Raw genomic sequence first — 19,560 nt, 5'->3', positions numbered from 1 at the left:
GCCATCATGTTCGGTCACTAGTCCACTTTCAGCACACATTTCCCTTCCCACGCGGGATCTCCAATCACATTTTACTTGGTGTTCCCTTCTCCATTTGGTATGACTATCCTGGGGGGGATAATTTTTAATGTCTACCCAGAATAGGCAAGTTAACACATTGTGCTGCCCACTGTGCTCTCTGTGGGGTTGGGGAGGCATCTCAATGCCCAGGAGTGTGAGGCTTTGCATGCAGGAGCCCCAGATTCTAGCCTTGGCACCACATGATTCACCCAAACATCACCGGGATTGACCCCTCAAACACTAAGCCAGGAATAGCCCCTAGCACTGTTGAGCATGGTCCCCCCTCAAATGAAAAGCCTAGACCAGGACAAAAGACACTTATCTTGCATGTGGCAACCTTGAACACTGCCTGGACTGACCCTCGGAGCACAAAATAAAACCAAACCAAAATTCCATGACATCCTATATTGTCCATCCAAGTATATCAAAAGGTTGAAATTCATCTTTAAGCTAAATAGGATTCCATTGTGTACATACACAAACATATACAGACACTCCACAATTTACATTCTTGGAAACGCCCAGCAGTGCTTAGAGGCTACTACTTGGCTCTGTGCTCGCGAATTACTCCCAGCAGTTCTGGGGGACCACAAAATACTGGGAATTAAACCCTGGTCTCCTGCATGCAAAGTGTGTGCTCAGTCCACTGGGCTATCCTTCGGGCCTTCCTTTTATGAATCTTTTTATTCTTGGGCAATTTCCCCCTAGATCATGGCATTGTAAATAGTGCTGCAATAAACATCTGGGTGTATCTCTCTTCCTGAATTGGGGAAATACCCTATGCTTTTCAGGAGCTACTCCTGGCATTTCACTCAGGGGTCATTTCTGGTGGTATTCAGGGGGGTCATATTTGGTGCTGGGGACCAAAATGGGGTAAATGCAAGCAAGGCAAGCACCTTAACCCTTGTACTATCTTTCCAGTCCCTGCACATATCTTTTTGCTGTGCTGTTTTGATTTGAGGGCGACACCTGATGGTGCTCAGGGCTAACTCCTGGCTCTGTGCTCAGGGATCACTGCTAGTGGGCTTGGGGGGCCATATGGGGTACTGGGATCAAACTTGGGTCAACCATGTGCAAGGCAAACACCCTACCCATTGTACTATCTCTTCAGCCCCTTTGCATATATATTTTTGAGTTAACATTTTTGTGTTCTTGGGATAGATGCCAAGAGGTAGAATCACTTGGTCATATGGTAATTCAATTTTGCCTTTTATGAGAAGTTTCCGTACTGTTTCCATAGAGGCTGAAATAGACAACAATCCCAACAGTGAATAAGGTTCTATTTTTATTAATCCCTGCCAGCACTGGGTGTTTCTAATCTTTTTTATATGGGCCATTCTCCCTTGTATGAGGTGCTGTCTTCTTGTTTCAATTTGCATTTCCATGATAATCAGTGATGACGAACACTTTTTCATATACCTGTTGGTCATCTGTATACATCTTTGAAGAAGTGTCTGTTCAGCTCCTCTTCCCATTTTTCTTTCTTTTTATAGGGTGGGGATGGGCCCACATCTGGCAGGGCTCAGGGCTCACTCCTGGCTCTGTGCTCAGGAATCACTCCTGGCAGGGAGTGGACAACCACATGGGGTGCCGGGGACTAAACCCAGGTTCATCGAATGCAAGGCATTTGCCCTACCCACTGTACTATTGCTCCGGTCCTTCTTCCCATTTTCTGATGTGGTCGCTTGTTGAATTCTGTGAGTACTTTATAGGTCTAAAATATTAGTCCTGTCTCAGGTGTGCAATGTTTTCTCTCATTGAGTATTTTTAAATTTTAGCCATCATTTCTTTCACAGTACAGAAATCTTTAAGTTTGATGTAGTTCCATGTGTTTATTTTTGCTTCTATTTTCTCTGCTAGTAAAGTTGAATCATTGAAGACATTTCTGAGGTCTGTGTCTTGGAGATTTCTACAAATGCTTTCCTCATGGAATTTAATGATTTGGATCCAATTCCAGTATCAAGTCTTTTGTGTATGGGTTTCTAAAATTTTATGACTATTAGGTCTAGCTATTTTTTTCAATAGTTAACCATTTGTTGAACAAGCTTTCCTCCTTCACTTAATGTACCTAGCTCCTCTGTCATAAATTAACTGTCCATGCATCTGAGGATTGGCCTCTCAATTCTATCCATTGGTCTCTATGTGTAATTCCAGTAATACACTGTTTTTGGTTTTTTGATTATGTTTTTTGCGTACCCATCAATGCTTAAGGGTTACTCTTGGCTCTGCACTTAGGAATTACTCTTGGCAGTGCTCAGAGGACCATATAGGATGCCGGGGATCAAGCCCGGGTCAGATTCATGCAAGGCAAATGCCCAACCCACTATACTATTGCTGTGAACCCCACAACATATTGTTCTTATTGCTATAAATTTATAATAGAGCTCAAGGTCAAGGAATGCAATGCTTTCCATCTTTCCCTCCACTAAGAATCACTTTAGTTATCTGAGTAGTTTCATGGTTCCACACCAAATTTAGTAGTATTTATTTTTTTTATTTTAACTTTTTATTTTTTGGGCCACACTTGATCCAAAATGTTCAGGGGTTACTCCTGGCTCTGTACTCAGGAATTCCTCTTGGCAGTGCTCAGGGGCTCATATGGGATGCTGAGGATCGAAACCAGGTTGGCTCTGTGTAAGACAAGCACCCTACATGCTGTACCATCACTCCAGCCCAATGTATTTGTTTTATGTTCTTGAAGAATGCCATGGGAATTTCGAAAGGGACTGCATTAGGGGTCTGAGTGATAGTACAGTGAGTAGGGCATTTGCCTTGCATGCGGTCGATCTGGGATCAATCTCCGGCATCCCATATGGTTACCCAAGCACTGCCAGGAGTAATTCTTGAGTGCAGAGCCAGGAGTAACCCCTGAGCATCGCTGGGTTCAATCCAAAAAGGAAAAAAAAGGACTGTATTTAACCTGTAGAGTGCTTTAGATAGAAGAGTATTTAACTATGTCAATTGTTCCAAATCATGAGGATGGCACATTTATAATTTCCATATATATATATATTTGGAGGAGGGGCCACTTTTAGCAGGGCTTTGGGGAGTCATGAAATGTCAGTGGTTGAACCCAACTCCCACATGCAAACCCAACTTCCAAATGCAAAGCATGTGCTCCAGCCCTTTGAGCACCTCTCAGACCCTCCTCTATGTCACTCAGGGGACTGTTAGGTACAGGAGCTAGAACCTGGAGCTCCAGCATGCAAAGTACATGCTTCAGTCCTTGAGTCATCTTCTATTAAAGCACCAAGGGCTGCAGATATAGTACAACAGGTAGGGTGCTTGCCTTGCATGTGATCGACCCAGGTTTGATCCCTGGCCCCATATGGTTCCCTGCACACTGCCAGGCATAATTCCTGAGGGAAAGGACAGAGTAACTCCTGAGCATCATCATGTGTGGCCCCAAAACAAAAAAACAAATAAAGCAAGTGCCAATGTTTGGCTTCATTTTAATTTTCTATTGTTTTATTTGGTTTTCTGTTGTCTTGTTTTTCTGTTTCTTGCCTTATTTTTGATTAAATTATATTTTGTTCTTTGTTTTGTTTTGGGGCCACTCCTACTCCTGGCAATGCCCTGGGATTACTCCTGGCAATTCTTGGAAACCATATGCAGTGTCATGATTCAAACTGGGGTCAGCTGCATGCCAGACAGTGCCTTAACCACTGTATTATTTATCTGGCCTTCTCATTTATTTATTTATTTATTTATCTATTTATTTATTTATTTATTTTCTTTTTGGGCCACACCTGGCAATGCACTGGGGTTAATCCCGGCTCTGCACTCAGGAATTACCCCTGGCGGTGCTCAGGGGACCGTATGTGATGCTGGGAATCAACCGGGTTGGCTACATGCAAGGCAAATGCCCTACCCGCTGTACTATCGCTCCAGCCCCTCTCTTTTATTTATTTTTTTCTCTTTTCATTTGGTATATAAGAACTCCAACAAGAAACATAGAATTGCCTCTCATCTGACTTCATATATAGACATTTTATTCATTTTTAAAATAGGAGTCATCCCTGGAAATGCTTGATGATGTGGTGTTAAAGGGTCTTCAGGGCTCCACTTGGCAGTATGCATGGGATCATGCAGTACTGGGAATCGAACTCAGGGCCTCACACATTCACACATGCTAGAAATATGCTCTACCACTTGAGTTATCTCCCCAGCTCTTTATTTGTGTGTTTTTTATTTGATATCTCTTTGCCAATCAAGTAGAGATGCCAAATAGCAGTTGGACCTGCAAGTATGAAGTTCAGGAGGCTGTCTGAGTCAGAGATCAACATTTGTAAGGTTACTAGTATATTAATTATTAACTATAAATTAATTAATAATGAAAACAAACAGGATTGTCAGGCAGATGGACAGAGAGCCAAGAACCAAATCTTGAAACATTCCTGTTTAAAAGTTGAAAGTGGGGGGCTGGAGCGATAGCACAGCGGATAGGGCGTTTTCCTTGTACGCGGCAGACCCGGGTTCAATTCCCAGCATCCCATATGGTCCCCTGAGCACTGCCAGGGGTAATTCCTGAATGCAAAGCCAGGAGTAGCCCCTGTGAATCACCAAGTGTGGCCCCCCCCAAAAAATGTTGAAAGTGGAGGAGAAAATAGAAAGGCAGGACATTGAGGAGGCCCAGCGGGAGGTAGGGACTTGAAATGATAAGCAGGAGATCTGGTGTCATTCTTTTTTTGTTTGTTTGTTTTGCTTTTGGGCCACACCCAGTGATGCTCAGCAGTTACTCCTAGCTCTGTACTCAGGAATTACTCATACATGCTGTACTATCTCTGCGGTCCTGCTTTTATTATTTATAGGGCCATGGATGTAGCTCATTGGGAGGATACTTTTGTTTTATTTTATTTTGCTTTTTTGGGTAATACCTGGCAATGCTCAGGGGTTATTCCTGGTTCTGCTCTCAGGAATCACTCCTGCTGGTGCACAGGGTAACTTTTGGGATGCTGGGAATTGAACCAGGGTCGCTGTGTGCAAGGCAAATATTCTACCCACTGAACTATTGCTCCAGCCCCTTCTTTTGGTTTTCAGTTTGTTATTTTGGTTTTGGGATTTAACTCATATATGCTAGGCATGTGATATTCACTTGAGCTATCTCCTACCTTGTTTTTGGCCTTTTATTTGCTTGTTTTTGTACCACACCAGGCAATGTTCAAGGCTTATTCCTGGCTTTGTGCTCAGGGATCAATCCAGGCTAGTTTGGGGGACCATATATAGTGCCTTGCCTGCTGAACTATGGCTCTGGACCCTGTTTTAGACATTTTGAGTTTTTCTGGTGCTGGGGTCAAACAAAGAAATATGTGGCTTATCATTGAGCTGTACCCAGACCCCTAAATTATATATATATATATACATGTATATTATAAATACATGTATATGTGTATATGTATGTGTGTATGTATATATAGTTTGATTTTGGGCTACAACTTGTGGTGCTACCTGGTCTTAAGAGTAAGATTTTTAGGGGGAAAAAAAGAGTAAAATTTGGACCCACTATTGGCTTCAAATCTAAGCTTTAGCTTGCTCAGTCCGGACTATACAAGCTTCAGATACTCCCTTCCTGACTCAACTACTAACTTATTTTTGTTGTTGTTGTTTTGTTTGGGGTCACACCCAGTGGTGCTCAGGGGTTACTCCTGGCTCTGCATTCAAGAATTATCCCTGGCGGCGCTCAGGAAACCATATTGGGTACCGGGAATTGAACCCTAGTTGGCTATGGGCATGGCAAGCACCCTACCTGCTGTACTAACACTCCAGCCCCTTGCTTCAGTTTTCTCTCAGTAAAATGAAACCAAGAGTCTGGATTCCATAGTGATGCAAGGGTTAATTGATGCCTGTAATATTCTTTAAGAACTTTAGATGAAAGACTTAGGGATATATGGTGAGTTATTAGAGCTTCCCAAACCCCCGGGGAAAGTGTCTACTAGTAACATAGGTTCTTCTCTGATCTGTAGTTGTGAAATGACAATTTGAAAACTTTAGTTCATATAGGAATCAAAGGTTAGGTTGTGATAATGTCACTTCTTTTCCTTTTCCTTTTTTTGTTTTTGGGTAATACCTGCTCTGTGCTCAGGAGTACCCCCTGGAAGAGCTCAGGGGACCACATGTAATGCTGGGGATTCAAACCAGGGTTTATATTTACTGCATGTCAATCAAGTGCTGTGCTTACTGTACTATTTTTCTGGTTTTATAATGTAATTCTTGCTTCTCGAAGGTTCGGATGACCTGATATTTGAGAGATCTGAGAGATCCCTGAGGCTCTGGATTCTTAGTTTTATGTTCTTCTGGTCCCTTGTCCTCCCAACACACTAGATGTTTGCCTTTGCAAGTGGACCAAGTGTGTACTTATCTATATATACCATGGTCAGAAATCATTTTGGTCACTTTTCCTGAGATCAATCGGGGATAGAGATTAAAGGAAGCAGAAATGTATCTGTTTCAGTTATATAATGAGGAGGATTTGGGAGGAAATGCTTGGAAAAAATGGGATTGAATACAAGAAAAGTAATATTGGGGGCTGGAATGATAGCACAGTGGGTAGGGCATTTGCCTTGCACATGGCCAACCCAGATTCGATTCCCAGCATCCTATAAGGTTCCCCAAGCACTGCCAGAATAATTCCTGAGTGCAGAGGCAGGAGTATCACCTGTGCATTGCCGGGTGTGACCCAAAAAGCAAAACAACAACAACAACAACAACAAAGTAATACTGGTTGAGGAATCTTGGTTTCCTTACCTCTCTTCCAGGGGCTGTATCTCACTACAGATGCAGTGTAGGGCTTGATTGATCAATTCATTAATTTTCCTTTTTCTTTTGGTTTGGGGCCACACCTGGAAACACTCAGGGCTTTCTCTGAATCTGTGCTCAGGAATAGCCCCAGGTTATACCGAGCCCCACAGGGGAACAACCCCCAAGCACAGAGCTGAGAGTCACCCCAGAACACCACCAGGTGTGTCCCCCAAACAAAACAAGATCAAGTGAAAGAATAGAGAGCAGGGACTCGGATCCTTGTTCATGAGTGTTCACCACAGATTTATTCATGATGGCCAAAAGTTCGAAAGAGCCCAAATGACCCAATAACTTAACTAATGAAAAGATAAATATTATCCAACCATAGACTAGAACTACAGTAGTGAACCATACTTCAACACCTATAAGCCAGGAAAACATTCTAGGTCCACAGTGATAGTACAAGGGTAAGGCAAGACTAGCCTTGCACATGCCCCCATCCCCAACATCCCAGATGGTCCCTGGAGCACTGCTACAAGTGGTTCCTGAGCAAAAGGCTAGGAATAACCCCTGAGCACAGGTGGGTGTAGCCCCAAAACAAAACACAACAAAAGAAAAACAAAAGAAAATATTATAAGTGAAAGAAATTAGTCACAATGGATCAAATATTTTATGATTCCACTTATATGTAATATTCACAATAGGTCTGGATGTGTGTCCTGAGGCCAGTGTTCAAGGTGGAGGTGGACAGGCTGCTCCACACTAACCAGCAATTCTCAGACATGAGCAGGGTGTCTAAAAATTCAACTCAATTGTGAGTAACTCAACCTGGTGATAGCATTAGATTCCACAGGTTGAGAGCTCAGTCTTCTAAGATTGCCCTCCTCAAACAATGGCTGCAAGTTCAGCCTGTGACCTGAGATGCTGACCAATCGGATTCTGACCAAGCCTGCCCTCAGGCTCCATGCATCTGTCACAAGCCCAGATTATTACCTGTGCTTCTGTTGTCAAACAGAAGTCCTCAGAATGCTTTGCTCAGGTGTTTGCTACAATAGTGCACTGAAATCAGGAAGCCAGTTAATTTTTTTTCCTTTTGGGTCACACCTGGCAATGCACAGGGGTTACTCCTGGCTCTGTGCTCAGAAATAATTCCTGGCAGTGCTAAGGGGACAATATGGGATGCTGGGAATCGAACCTGGGTCAGCCGCGTGCAAGGCAAATGCCCTACCCACTGTGCTATTGCTCCAACCTGGTCAGGAAGCCAGTTTATCTGTTAGGTCACAATTTATTACAAAGGCTACATCTCAAAAAAAGAGGGTCTGGGATGTGGTACAGTGATAGAGTACTTGCTTAGCATGTGTGAAGTACTAGGTTCAATTCCTGACATCACTGGGGCGGGGGGGAATTCCTCCATTGTTAGAATCCCTTGGTTGCCGTATGCAGACTGGGCGCCTCCAGTCCAGTGTGGGCTGCCTTTTGGTAGAGCCTTTTCTTGCTTGTGTAAGGCTCTGGGCCTGATCCCCTGCACAACAAAAACAAAGCAACAAACTGAAAAAACAGTCAGATGGAAAAGCTGCATAAGGCAAGGAACTTCTGTGCCCTCTTTAGATAGGCCATTCACCCCTGAACCTTCACATGTTCACCAACCTGGGAGCTCTCTGAAACCTCTCCCTGCTTGCAGATTTTCATGGATGCTTCATTACATAGATTAATTGATTAGTCTTCTTAAATCTCTTGACCATGAACCAGTGCCTGTCTGCAGTTGTAAAAGGTTAAAGAATGTTGAATTAGATCATTGTATTGTCAACTGAACACAACTTTTAACTCCTCTCCTAGAAGTTCCCCATCCTTAGGTGCTTCCCCAAAAGTTACCTTTTCACCATAGCAAGTGATCATTCTCAGTACTTTAGCATTCTCAACACTAAGAAAATTCCAAAGCTTGGGGTTGGAGTTATAGTACAGTGGATAGATCATTTGCTTTGCATGTGGTTGACTTGGATTCGATCCCAACCACCTATATGGTCCCTGGACCCTGCCAGGAGTGATCCCTGAGCACTCCCAAGTGTGGCCCAAAAACAACAATGAAAATTTCAAAGCTTTTGGAAGCTACGAGCCAGGAATTGTGAATGAAGAACTAAACATATGAGAAATTAATTTTGGTCCTAAATTTTTTCACGAGCTGGAGCAATAGCACAGCGGGTAGGGTTTTTGCACGATGCCGACCTGGATTTGATTCCTCCACCCCTCTCGGAGACCCCGGCAAGCTACCGAGAGTATCTCGCCTGCAAGGCAGAGCCTGGCAAGCTACCCGTGCGTATTGGATATGACAAAAACAGTAACAATAAGTCTCTCAATGAGAGAAGTTACTGGTGCCCGCTCGAACAAATCGATGAGCAACGGGATGACAGTGACAGTGACAGTGATACTTATTTCTTATAGATCACAATATAACAACAAGAGATCTATATACAAAGTTGACTAGTGGTTGTCAGGGTTGAAGACCTAAATAGTTGAGGGACCTAACAGTCTAAATCCTTTAGGCTATTCCTTTAGCCTAAAATCCTTTACATATAATAGTCTAAATCCTTTAGGCTAAGAGGATCCAGGCTGCATTCCACACGCTCGGGCTGAGCCTCACACATGAGTGAACATAGAGGGAAATAAAAACATATGTCTCGAAGAGAACCCGGCAAACTACCGAGAGTATCTTGCCTACATGGCAGAGCCTGGCAAGCTCCCCATGGCATATTCGATATGCCAAAAACAGTAACAATAACAGGCCTCATTCTCCTGACCCTGAAAGAAGCCTCCAATCGTTGGGAAAGACAAGTAAGGAGAGGCTACTAAAATCTCAGGGCTGGGACGAATGGAGATGTTACTGGTGCCCACTTGAGTAAATCGATGAACAAAGGAATGACAGTGATACAGTGATTGTTTTGGGACATACCTGGCAGTGCTCTGGAGACCATATATGATGCTGGGGTTTGCAGCCGGGTTGGCTGTGTGCAAGGAAAGTGCCTCACCCACTGAAGTATTGTGCCAGTACCTAGGCTTTCTTTATAAGGATGATGAAAATGCTCTAAAGTAGATATGATAACTGAACAACTCAGAATATAATAAAATGCATTGAATGTACACTTTGAAAGAGCTGTGTGTTGTGTGAATTACATTTCAAGAAAGTTGTTTAAAAAGTAAAAAAGAGGGTCTGGAGCAATAGGATAGTGGGTTGGGTGTTTGCTTTGCACACAGCCAACCTGGGTTCGATCCTGGGCATCCCATATGGCCTCCCAAGCACTGCCCTGAGTAATTCCTGAATACAGAGCCAGGAGAAACCCCTGAGCATTGCTGGGTGTGACCCCAAAAGAAAAAAAAAGTAAAAAAGAATAGTAACCAATTAACAGGGTCACAACAGTTGGGAGGCTGAAAAACTCTAGTGATTCCAAGACCAAAGGAATTACCACCACTGGGCAAGAACTGGGGAATTCTCCAACACCAACTTCAGGAACCTACTAGCTAAGTGACCCTGGGGGAAGAACCACAGCGTTGGGAGGTTTCTCCAGTTGTTTTCAGAGGGCTGTGTGTGTTGGTCTCCTATGAATATATCCCTGTCCACAGGGATTGAAGTGTAGTGACGGAAACCAGAGCCCTTTTCAAGGACAATATATTTATTTCAGAGTCCTTAGCTCCGTCTGACACAGCTTCTATTTATTAATAACAATAGCATCATAGAATTGGAAGGTCATCTGATCTGAAAGATGCAGAAACCAAGGATCCAGAAAGTTACTTACTCATTATACTGCCAATAAATGACACAAGGGACTGCAATAATGGAGAAGTGCTTTACTCCAAATCTCCTCATTTTAGAGACTGTAACAAGCCTAGAGAATAATAGGTTTAAAAAAAAATCACACCTGGCAGTGCTCCAGGTGTGCTCCAGCCGTTCCAGTCCAAGGTTCTGGCATGCCAAGTATGTGCTCCAGCCTTTGAGCCATCACCCCAACCCAGAATAAGTAATTCTGGAAGGACAGGGTTCCTGGCAGGAACAAGGAAAGAATGATAGAAGGAAAGGGAGAAAAGGACACGGATGAGGAGATGGGCAGAAATCTGTGGTAAAGTCATAGTTGTTACAATATTGATTTCTGTTTCTCTTTAAGCTTGGTTTCTCTCCAAGTTGGTCTAATTAGCCATGTGGTGCTGTAGCCTAGTATTGTTAGGTTTCGTTTCTTTATTTTCTCAATAGGGCCACACTCAGCATTGCTCAGGGAATCCAGGGGCAACTTCAGTGATATTGGGCCTACAGTGCAGGTCTGATGGTTCAGCATTCAGACCTAGTGGGATGTGTGGGCGTGGGGGGCGGGCTGATGGAGGGGGAAGGTCATGCAGTGCTGGGGAACTTGAGGACTTGTTATATGCAAGGCATGTGCTCGTCCTGAATTAACAATTGTTTTTGCCTAATTTTTTTTTTTTGGTAGTACTGGGGTTCGAACTAGAACATCAATTTGCAAGGAAAGCCACCAATGAGCCACATTCCTGTCCTTCAGAATTACTTATTTTTAGTTTTTTGGGGGAGGGGGTGGTTCTTAAAGAGTTTAGGCCATATGAAAGGAATTAATGGAGGAGAGGAGAGTTTGAGTATTGCTGCTTTAGAGGTTTCCCTGGATCATTACATATTGGGACTGGTTCTCTTTTTTTTTTTCTTTTTGGGTCACACCCGGCAATGCACAGGGGTTATTCCTGGCTATGCACTCAGGAATTACTCCTGGCGGTGCTCAGGGAACCATATGGGATGCTGGGAATCGAACCCAGGTAGGCCTCGTGCAAGGCAAACACCCTACCTGCTGTGCTATTGCTCCAGCCCTGGGACTGGTTCTTGATACAGGGACTCTGTGCGACAGATGTGACATCCCCATCCCACCTCCTTACAGGTACCTTCTCCATATAATCTAACTACATAGTTCTTTTAAAAAACAAAATTAAACTCCAGGGCCAGATAGATAGTACAGCAGGGAGGGACCTCGCCTTGCACATGACTGACTGGGGTCGATTTCTGGTGGTATCATATGTTACTCCCAGCTAAGTAACCCCATGGGATCACCCCTAGCCCTGCCAGGAGTGATTCCTCAGTGTGGAGCCAGGAAAAAACTTTCAACACTGCTGGGTGTGGCCCCAAAACAAAAAAATTAAAACTCAAAAATTTAAACAAACTTAGTAATGGTTGAGCAGGTTGTTCTAGACTCTCCCCTGGTTTTTCCTGGTTTCTCTCTGTGCCAGTTGATTGAGACTGGGAAAGGAGAACACTTTTTTCTTTTCCTTTATTTTTTTTGGTTGGAGGAGGGTGGTAGATGCAGGGGATTGAACTCAGGATCTCACATATGTAAGATAACTGCTCTTTTTTTTTTTTTACTTTTGGTTACTAAATTTTTTATTAAGATACCATGATTTACAAAGTTGTTGATAACAGAGTTGTTTCAGGTATACAATGTTCCAACACCAATCCCACAACCAGTGCCCCCTCCCATCCCTCAGCCTCCTCCTTAGCAAGGACAAAACAAATTTATTTTATATTACTTGCTCTAGCAAAACTTAAAGGTATGGAGAATGGAATTATCAGAAAATAAATCAACAAGTCAAATTTGTGATGACATTGCTAAGTGATTTTTAACTAATATAAATGTTAACTCATTATTGAAAATGTATGAAATTCCTTAGGAAGCAAGGAATAAACACAGCTTTCTTAATCTAGCAGAGGACAACCACACGAATGAATGGGAGTGCCATACTCGATGAAGACAAGTGTTCCAGCTGTGCACTACCTCCCTGGCTGCTCACCTTTTCCCTTTCCTAGACCCAGAAACCCAAATACCCAGACCTCTAATGCTTAAGCTTTGAGTGCTGGGCTAGAGGAGATCTGGCTATGCAGGGAAAGAGTGAAACATACAGAGTCTCACCCATTCCACAAACTTCCACTGGAACTGTTACATAGTACTACACAGTGAAATTTGGGGCATCCGAATTTGGAGCTAGGAGTAACCCCTGAGCACTGCAGGGTGTGGCCCCAAAACAAAATAATTATTAGGCTGGAGAGATAGTACAGTGGATAAGGTACATGTCTTGCATGAAACCTATGGGGATTTGGTCCCCACCAACCTTGAGCCCTGACAGGAGTGATCCCTGAGTACAAAATCAGGAGGAAGTCCCAAGTACAGCCAGGTGTAGACCAAAACCAAAAAATGATTAAAGACCTACAGAACTCTTATTTATATATGTGGGCTTTTTCTCTTGGTGTTTATGGAATCAGTAATTTAAATAGGAGTATATCATTTCACAAGTGTGAACAAATATAAGTGACATTTTAATGATAAATATTTTTCCAAACAAAGAAAAGTGGCATCTTCGATGTCTGACTTAATAAGATATGTGGATTCTCACAGGCTTCGGCATCAGCCAATTGCAATATAATGACTTATTTAAGGAATAAGAAGAGAATCTGGACTCACACAGAGAAACAGTTGAAAAAGGTAAGAACAACATTGGGGTCACTTTTCCAGATAAGTGTGCTTATTACCTTCAATGCCACTCTAAGATTCAACAACTGTTAGTTTTATGAAGGTTGAAAACATAACTCAACATGTTTTCTACTCTTACATTAAAATTCTTTGGTCTGCCTTGTACTTTGGATGGATCTTTACTCATGAAGGATTTTGTAACATCATGCATTGGTCATTTGGGAAATGCTGGTTCACTGAGTTATGCAGATCTTGTCAATATTGACATGATTTCTTATAAAACATATTTTTTTTCTGTTTTTTCTTTGTTTGTTTTGGGGCCATATCCAGTGATGCTCAGGGGTTACTCCTGGCTCTGCACTCAGGAATTACTCCTTGTGGTATTTGGGGGAAGCATATAAGATGCCAGTGATTGAACCTGGGTCAAATGCATGCAAGGCAAGCACACTACCTGTTGCACTCTCTTTCTGGTCCCTAAAAATGTTTTTTAATATTAACCAGATCATCTCAAAGTTTTGAGAAACTGTCAACTTATCATAGTAGATACAATTTTATAAAATCCAGGGCCAGAGAGATAGTTCAGCTGACCCAGGTTCAATTCCTGTCACCACATATGATTCCCAAGCATGGCTAGGAGTGATCCCTTGGCAGAGAATCATGAGTAAGGCCAGAGCACTGCCAGGTATAACCCCAAAATAACAATTCACTCCCCATCAAATACACAAATTTTCTAAAATCTTCATCCCCCCCACCTCGAAACTTGAACTTTAAAATTAGAAATAAAGTGTTGCACAATGTTTTGCCTTGAGATAGCCAAAGTACTTGAAAAAACCATAGTACTGTGGAAGTGCAAGTTTACTTTTCATTTCCTCACACAGAATCCTTAAAATACATGGAACTTAAGGGTTGAGTCTTTTTTCCCCCTACTCTATTTAAACACTGTGGCTTATAAAGTTTTCATGATAATTTGGGTTTTTTTTGTTTTTGTTGTTACTTTTTGGCTCACATCCAGCAATGCTCAGGGGTTACTCCTGGCTTTGCACTCAGGAATTATTCCTGGCGGTGCTTGGGGGACCATCTGGGATGATGGGAATCGAATCTGGGTTGGCCACGTGCAAGGCAAATGCCCTATCCGCTGTGCTATTGCTCCAGTATATAGTGCTATCGCTCTATATCTCCATATATACACTATATCTCCATATATATATATACATATACTGTCCTATCGCTCTAGTATATACTGGATATATATACACTAGTATATATATACATATATATATATACACACACACACACACACATATATCCAGTATATATGTGCTACTGCTCCAATATATTTAGGCCCAGTAAAATTACTCTTTATTGCTTTATTAACAACAGTCTTAGTAAAATTGGTTTTTCCCTCCTTTGAGTGCTCAGTGGGGAAGATTACATTGATTACAACACAGTTTGCTACCATTGCCTTGAATTGTGCTGAAACACCAGCATTTTTATCCACTCTTGAATTTGTACTATAGGTGCAAGATTCCACACAATAAAAAATAATATTTTCAAATTATAATGAAAACAATTCTGGGGGCAGAGAGATAATAAAGAGAGTATGGTGCTTGTCTTGCATGTGGTTGACCTAGGTTCAATCCTCAGTACCACTTATGGTCCCAGGAACCCTCCAAGGAAAGACCCCTGAGCACAGAGTGAAGAATGAGTCTGAAGCACAGCCGGTGTGGCCTCACCCAAGAAAAAGAAAACATTTTGATCTAACAGACTCCCTGAAAATGATTTGAACCTCCATTAGACCACAGACCACACTTTGAGATCGAAGTATGTTTACGTGTGTAGGTGTTTATATTGAGGTACATGTGAAATATTTTTTTCCTAAGTTAAATTTTTTAAATTTAACATAATTCCCAAAATTTGACCTATAGTAGTATATTCTAAGTTTTAAATAATTTGCCTTTTCTTCCCAAATTAATGTATTGGATAAGTAATATTGTAACAAACAGGTGATTTTCTTTGCTTTTTGGGTCACACCCAGCAATGCTCAGGGGTTACTCCTGGCTTTGCACTCAGGAATTAATCCTGGTGTTACTCAGGGGACGATCTAGGATGTCAGGGGATCAAACTCAGGTTGACCTCATGCAAGGCAAACCCACTGTATGCTCCAGCCCCACAAATAGGTGATTTTATTTATTTATTTACTTATTTATTTATGGCTGGAGCTATAGCACAGCGGGTAGGACGTTTGCCTTGCATGCAGCCGACCCGGGTTTGATTCTTCCGCCTCTCTCGGAGAGCCCGGCAAGCTACTGAGAGTATCTTGCCATTATGGCAGAGCCTGGCATGCTACCCGTGGCATATTCGATATGTCAAAAACAGTACCAAGTCTCACAATGGAGACATTACTGGTGTCCGCTTGGCAAATTGATGAGCAACAGGATGACAGTGATACAGTGATACAGTGATTTATTTATTTATTTTTTGGTTTTGTTTTTGTTCTGGTGATATTGGGGAACCATATGGAGTGCCAGGGATTGAACCACGGTGAGTTGTATGCAAGGCAAGCATCTTGTCCACTGTAATCTTTCCTTAGCCCCTCATGGGACATCTGCAAACTGATTTTTTAAAATATTTTATCAAATTTCCATTTTTGCTAATGGGACATGACTGTGCATGGAACTTACAGTAGTGGTGTTGGGCATAAAATAATCAGTTTAGAACAACAGTTTCACTGGTGCTTTGAGGGCTTTCCTTGTGTGTTGTGTGGTTCCATGACTAGAGTTAGGATGACTTTGCACGCTTACTGTGAGATAGGAAGAAGTGAAGAAATGCTGCATTAGCAGCCATGTGCGCTTTGGGGAAACCTGGATGGGTGGAGTGGAGGGGAGGCAAAATGATGATCCCGAGTAACAAACAAGGCTCCAATAAAACGATGCTTCAGTTTTTTTCCTTTAGGGTTTTAAGTATTTCAGAGTCCTTTGTTCACTTTCTTGGAATCTTAATATTTCATTGGAAATCGCATTCATAGCAGTATAGCTGCTTTCCTTGGGCTGTGTATTATGGCTCAATCTTGGTCTAAAACACCAATTTATGGAGAGGCACTGGGACAATTTAGAACTTTAACCATATCTCAGTGACCACTGGAATGTCAAATGTCACTTCTCAGACATTTGTCCTACATAACTCTTGTAATGATGAAGCAATCCTCTTCAACTGACAAACATTTTGCATCTATTAAATTTTTGCTGAATTCCAATTTTGTTTCTTTTTAAAACTTGTCCTCAATGGCACTAATGCCAGGATTTAAGAAAGCCCGCTAGGACCAGAGAGCTAGAACAGTGGGTAGAGTATTTGTCTTGCATGCAACCAATCTAAGTTCCATCCCCAGCACCACGTGTGGTCCCCTAAGCCTGCCACAAGTGATCTCTGAGCACAGAGCCAGAAGTAAGTTCAGGATTGCAGGGTCTGTCCCAATAATCTGAACCAAAACCAAAACTAAAAACAACACAAAAGCCCTCTAGGTAAAAACGTTCATGGGGTAAGAGTACTGGCCACACTTTTTCTCATAGTTTCTGTCACTTATATCAGTTTCATGTCTCAGCTAAACTCTGCAGATAACCTTTTTTTTTTTTTTGCAGCTACCCCTTTGGGGCCATAACAGATACCATGCCACTTGTTAGGGGAAGAAGAGCTGGGAGGTGGCATTATTACCAGTCTGCAGGTGAATGCCATGCTGCGTCTCACAGTTTATGGGACTGCCTTGATGAGAAAGGGGTGTGGCAACACCCGGAGTTCAAACAGTCCGAAAGAGTCTCCAAGGTGAGCCTTCAGAGTGACTCAGTTCTTACATGTAAGTTCATATGACTCCTCAAGTTGGAATTGTGGGCTTGCTCTCACCCCACTTTGTAAGGAAGTCATAGTTTGATATCTGGCACCACCATCGTCCTTTGAGTACCATTTGGAGTGACCCCTAAGCAATGAGCTGAGAGTAACACCTAGATACTAAAAGTTCCCTTAATAAACAGATAAAATAAAAATGAGAAGTGTAGGGCCAGGGATGTGGCTCAGTGGTAAAGCATTTATTTTGCACATCTGAGGTACTGACTTTGATTTCTAGCACTTCATAGTCCCCTGAGTATTGATGGGAATGACCTCCAAGCACTGAACTGAGAGTAGCTCCTGAACATTGACAGATATGGCCTGAATATAAAATAAAGAGCAGAGGTTGAGACTGGAGAGATAGTATTGCTTGAGAAATAAAAAAGTGGCAAAGATAAGATTTCCTGATTTCAAGCTATAGTATAAAGCTATAGTAATCAAAACAGTATAGTACAACATTAAAAACAGAGTAGAACAAAATTGAGAACCTAGAATTAAGCACCGTGCTAGTGTGTGTTTAAATGGTGGTGATGGGGGGTGAGCGCATTTTTTGTGGGGATCAAACTTGAAGCCTTGCACATGCTAAGTATGTGCTCTGCCCCTTCGGGCCATATTCTTGGTTCCTGAATTTCATTTCATTTTTATACGTGGTCTTCCCAACAGTCTAAGGCGGTCTCTGGGCAACTCCAGATTCTTGGCCTCCAGCAAGATGGTTCAGTGCTTCGGCCCATGGATGCAGGGGGCTGCCTAGGCCCTGTATTGACAGAACACTACATGGGCCCCTATGGCTATATCCAGTGATGCTTGGGGTGAGGGAAGATGGGTGCTGGGGATCAAATCCAGGTGCCAAATATTCAGATTATGTACCCTAAGTCTTGTATTACATGCCTGGTCCCTAAACTTTTATGGCTGTTATAATTTTTATTTAAAAAAGTTTTAAGGGGCCAGAGCAATGGTACAGCAGGTATGGAATCTGCCTTGCATGTGGCCGACCAGGGTTTGTCCCCCGGCATCCCATATGGTCTCTCCAGCACCACCAGGAGTAATTCCTGAGTGCAGAGCCAGGAGTAACCCCTAAGCATCACCGGGTGTGGCCCAAAACAAAATTTATCAAAGAGGTGTACCAAATATTACAGAGCAAAAAAGAAAAGGATGCAACCTAAATATATAATAGATTAACTGTTAATTCAATTGTGGTATACAATGATTCTATAGTCATTAAAAACGAAGTTCACGTATTGTAAACCACAGTGCCTAAAATCTGAGGCAAATGCTCTACCACTGAACTAAATCCCTAAAAGAGAGATCCTGAAAGTTAATAGGAACTGGAGAGATAGCACAGTGGGTAGGCTGCATGTGTTGCATGGGGCTAACCTGGGTTTGATCCTTGGCACTACGTATGGTCTCCTGAGTACCGACAGGAGTGATTCTCTGAACAGAGAGCCATGTCTAAGCCCTGTGCATTGCCAGGTGTGGCTCCCCCACTTAAAAAAAAAAAGTTATTAGGGGGTTGGAGCGATAGTACAGTGGGTAGGGTGCTTGCCTGCACACGGCCAACCTGAGTTCAATTCCTTGCATCCCATATGGTCCCCCAAGTACCACCAGGAGTAATTCCTGACTTCAGAGCCAGGAGTAACTCCTGAGCATTTTTGGGTGTGACCCAAAAAGGAAAAAAAAATACTATTATTAGGGAAGACTCACAGTGCTCTGGGAGTTATCACTCCCAGTGATACTCTTATCTGGATTTTAGTCAGTCTAATAGGATGAAATACAAATTTAAAGAAAGTATCTTGATAATATCATATTCAGCAAGTTTATTTTCTTTTTTCTTTTTGGGCCACACCCAGCTGTGCTAAGGTTTTACTCCTGGTTCTGCACTCAGCAATCACTCCTGGCAGTGCTCAGGGGACCATATGGGTGCTGGGTATTGAACCCAGATTGACTCCATGCAGCCAAGCATTTAGCTGCTGTACTATCTCTTCAACTCTTCTCTGAATTCTTTCATTTGATATAAAAATTTTGAGATCAATCCTTATTGCTATCATGTGTAATTTATTCTCATATCATTTTTACATGAATACCTTCAAACATGTATTTATTATTCCATTGATTTTTTTGGTATTAGTTTGAATAAAGTTACTATAAAAATTCTTGTTTGCATGTTTCATTTTTCTTGGGAAAATATTTGCAATGGAATCACTGAATAATTGGTCAGATATGTTTAAGTTTTTTGTTTAGTTTTGGGGGAGTACTCAGCTATGTAGAGAGCTAACTGTTAGCTCTACACCCAGGGATCATTTCTGATGGGGCCTCGATAAGCACATGCACTTTCAGCCATAGAATCTGGTCTGGCTGTGTGCAAGGCAAGCACCTTAGCAAC

This window comes from Sorex araneus, chromosome 6 (assembly GCF_027595985.1).
Source record: "Sorex araneus isolate mSorAra2 chromosome 6, mSorAra2.pri, whole genome shotgun sequence".
NCBI lineage: Eukaryota > Metazoa > Chordata > Mammalia > Eulipotyphla > Soricidae > Sorex > Sorex araneus.
The sequence above is the reverse complement of the archived record's forward strand: the minus strand, read 5'-3'. Positions refer to the sequence as shown.